This window comes from Chrysochloris asiatica, unplaced genomic scaffold (assembly GCF_000296735.1).
Source record: "Chrysochloris asiatica unplaced genomic scaffold, ChrAsi1.0 scaffold00065, whole genome shotgun sequence".
NCBI lineage: Eukaryota > Metazoa > Chordata > Mammalia > Afrosoricida > Chrysochloridae > Chrysochloris > Chrysochloris asiatica.
In genome coordinates, this window is record NW_006408583.1 from 7,353,467 (window position 1) to 7,357,936 (window position 4,470).

Here is a 4,470-nt window from a genome sequence, read left to right on the forward strand (position 1 = left end):
ACTTAACAACAACATACCTCTTAGTTAGAATCCAAATGTTTTACTATGGCTTGCTTTCAAGGCCCCTGCCTATTCTCCTTCCCATTCAGCTCTTCCTAGGTACACTGACCTTATGGCCGTTTCTCCACCACTAGCTCCCAAATTCAGTCCTGCCTTTTCCTTGGATTGTTAACTTGGCTATTTACTTCTCAAATCTCAGTTCAAATATCAACCCCTCAGAGAGGCCTTACCCAAGTACTTCCTTTGCCATGTTCCCCTCATTTCTCAGTATCAATTCATTCTATTTCCTTCCTATTACTAAGTACAATCTAAAAGCTACTTATTTATTACATAAATATAGCAAGATGTGACAAAATATTTATTTTTGTGCTTTTCTTTTCTCCAGCTCTTACATGTCATTTGCAAGTGATTTTCCCCCCCTAGTCAGTGAAGTGACACCCACATTGCCTTTGACAGAAATAGAATTGTTACCAGAAAAGTCTAAAAGGATGAGGGTGTTTTATGCCATTGAGTTGATTCCACCTCATGGCAGCACTATAGGACAGTGCAGAACTGCCCCATAGGACTTATGGGGCAGTCCTTTTTAAAGAAGGAGCTGTAGGGGCACAGTGGTTAAGTGCCTGTCTGCTACTGAAAGGCAATTGGAACCCATTAGTTGCTCTGCAGGAAACAAACAAACAACTCTGAGCAGGTCTCTGTCCTATAGGGTTATGATGAGTTGAAATCAACTCAACAACAGTGGGTTTGGTTTTTTTGGAGCAGCTAGTGGGTTTGAACCACTGACTTTGGTTAGTAGCCAAGCAATTTAGCCACTGTACCACCAGGACCCTAGAAGAGGTTGTTGTGTACCCTCAAGTTGGTTCCAACTCAAAGCAAACCTGTATAGGGTTTCCAAAAGCAGCTAGTGGATTTGAACTGACAACCTTGAGGTTACCAGTCCAGTGCTTATCCTACAACACCACAATAGCAGTAGAATTGGAAAATGACTTCCACTCATGATTGCACAAGTCTGAATAATTCACAAAACCATTGATTGTGTATGTGAAGTATATCTCAACTAAGCTGTTACCAAAAAAGTGAGATGGACCACTCCACTTTTGTAAAGGATACACCAAAGGTGGATCTCCTGAACTGGAGGTTGGGGAAAACATCATTTGGTAAGATAGAGGAGAAATGGAGCAGGGGTCAGCTTTAGGAGAACTGTCCAGTGCCAGGGAGCACACAGGGGCCAGGGCCTGGACAATTGATCCCATTAAGTGGAACACAAAACAAAGTTAGCTGGGTGAAGGAGTCACTTTAGCTACTATCAGGCCATTGAGACCTGGCATGAATTGAATTGTTGTTGTTGTTGTTAGGTGCCATTGAGTTAGTACCAACCCACAGAGAACTTATGCACAGCAGAACGAAATACTGCCAGATCCTGGGCCAACCTCATTACTGTTGCTGCACTTGAGTCCATCGATGCTCCCACTTGGCCAATCTATCTTGCTGGGGGGTCTTCCTCTTTTTCTCTGACCCTCCACCTTAACCAAACATGATAACCTTCTCCAGTGACTGGTCCTTCCTGACAATATGCCCGAAGTATGAGAGACGAAATTTGGCCATCTTGGCCTCTAACGAGCACTCTGGCTGCACTTCTTCCAAAACAGATCTATTGGTTCTTTTGGCAGCCCATGGCACTTTCAATATTCTCTACCACCATAACTCAAATTCATCAATTCTTCTATGGTCTTCCTTATTCACTGTCCTGCTTTCACATGCATATGAGGTTACTGAAAATATCATGGCCTGGGTCAGCGCACCTTAGTCCTCAAGCTGACATCTTTGCTTTTCAACACTTTAAAAAGGTCTTGTGCAACAGATTTGCCTAATGCAATATGTCATTTGATTTTTTAATTGATGCATCCATAAGTGTTGATAGTTGATCCAAGAAGAATGAAGTCCTTGACAACTTCAATCTTTTCTCCGTTGATAAGAATGTTGTTGGCCCTGCTTAGGTTTTTCAGGAAATATGGAAACAGCAGCAGTACTCAGAGTTCAGGGACTCTTGTGATGGTGTTCGGTACACTCTATAAGGAGAAGAGGAGCTAACCTAATACAAATGCAAGCCTCATTGTCGACGTCCTTAAAAGACCAAAACACCTCTGCACCAGGGCATTAAACTAAACGGGGTTACCCAGATGTCTGCAAGGTGGGCAGAAGCAGAAGAAAACAAGGATGCCACTGAAATCATCTTCAATACCACTATCCTTCCCTTCTCCTTTACCCTCAGTGCCAGACACAATTACTAATGCGTCTCCTCCCCCAATGTCTTACGTCACATCCCAGGAGATGAAGTATATTCTACACTGGTTTGCAAGTTGGTCAGGTCCCCAGTGGGAACGTTTCCTACAGGACCTGGTGGCTAAGGCAGTGCCAGGAAAATTACAGCCACCACCACGTGGTCTGAAGCAGCTTACTGTGTCTGGGGCAAGCTGACCACCTTGTATCTGAGTGCCAGCTATGACTTTCAGATCACTGGTTTCAAGGATGGGCTGAGCAGGAGTGCAATGAATTTGTCAGACTGCTGGAGGTCAGTGAGCTGGATTTTGTTGCATTCTTACCAAGCAGTGGCTGCTACAGTTGGTAAGTACTAATAGACATAAAATCAAAGAAGACAACTAGAACTGGAGTTGAAGATACGACTTTACAGTGAGACCTCAATTTAGATGTGCCACTCAAAGATCTAGAGATGGTAACCTGATCAGCTGACTGAACTAGATGACAACACAGTTATGTCATGTTAACAGCAGCATATCAACTGTATTCCTAATGTCAATGTTTTTCACCTAAGTGAACTCACATCATCAGTCTCCCTCCCAGCTTGCTTCTTTCTGAGAGACATCAAACCCCTAAGAATTTGATGGTTCCTTTTGCAACTACATCCAAAAGGAACCAAAATGTAACTCAAATTTGTCCTACTGCTAGCTCATGAGGGTTATAAAGTAGAACCGTCCTGTTATAACTATGTGACATCCCACTGCTAACTTTCCCAGTGATGATTTAGTAAAGTTAGGGAAAATCAGGGAGATAGTTGGTTATTCTCTCTTCCATTGAATCCAAATAGCAAATGTGTTTGGTTTTTTTCCAAAGCATATGTGATATCTTTGGAACTGTCAGCAGGTGTTTTTATTTGTAACTTTACAATAAAGTAAAAATAAGTGACTCTTTATAGGTTGGAGAGTTTATTTTTTATATCAAAATAAACAACAGATACTCAGGGAGTATTTATAAAAAGAATGTTGTTTATTGGTCCAATGGTGAGGATTTTTTTTTTCTTTACATTGAGATGTAATCCACACCAAAGTCTGTGCTCTTTGAATTGGGTCCCCCAAAAAGAGATGTTGAAATTCTAACCCCTGTTACCTATGAATATGGCCTTGTTTTGAAATGGAGTCTTTGAAGATGTTTTCAGTTAAATTAACATAAGGTCATCTTTGAGTAAGGTAGAAGCAGAACCACCACCACTTATAGAATTTCCTTGAAGTCTAGAACTGGGTCTAATTTACTGGGTCCCACAACCATCTAACAAGTAGAAGACGCTAGATATTTGCAAGTGAACAAATGTACCAGTCAACCATATGTTTGCCAGCAGGCAACACACACATTTTCTCCCCCTTTTCTCCTACAGAGTTGCCCGTTAGTTAGTACTTCTATGCCCTAGAAACCCACCCATTGCTGTCAGGTGATTCCTTACAGGACAGGGGAGATCTGCTCCATAGGTTTCCAAAGCTCTCATCTTTATGGAAGTGGACTGCCATGTCTTTTTCCCTTGGAGCAGCTGGTGGGTTTGAACTGCCAACCTTTGGTTAATAGCTGAACATTTTAACCACTTCACCACCAAGAAAAGCACATACCTCCCACAGCAGGCTTGGCAGGGGCTCCAGCGTTTGCTTCACTAAAGCTAAGACTAGTTTTCCCTTTAGTTGTATGCTTCATTTCACAGATCAACTTTCATGATACTTGTAAGGAGGTTGAACCAAGAGCAACTTGGTGGGCGGGGGCTAGAGGGGTTAGTAAGCAGGTCTCTGACATGACACCTTGCAGTGCTCAAAGTAACGATCTTATGGAGGAGGACTATAATGCTGTTTGCAATAACAAGGCGGTGTCTTTTATCTCAGTATTTTCCTTTTATTTTATCTTTCTTTAGTGCCCTTGGTATAATGCAGTCTAACCTATGAAGCAGAGTCCTGATGTGGCACTGTGGGTTAATGCACTAGACTGCAAAATCGGTTTGAACTACAAGATCAGCAGTTCAGACTCACCAGCTGTTCCTGAGAAACAGTGTACAGGGCCGTTACAGGTTGGAACTGACTTGACAATACCTAACAACAGCATATTAAGCATTTTGTGACTATGGTTACTTTCATATGAACCATAGCAAGACTCTAGCATTAAGATATTTTTTACCATCTAGTTTATAAGATTTGT

The 4,470-nt window shown here is 42.0% G+C and overlaps 1 pseudogene; it reads left to right on the top strand.

Annotated features, from left to right (window-relative positions):
- Nucleotides 1-2,217: 2,217 nt before the first annotated feature.
- On the top strand, nt 2,218-2,636 carry LOC102821689 (annotated as a pseudogene).
- Nucleotides 2,637-4,470: the final 1,834 nt, after the last annotated feature.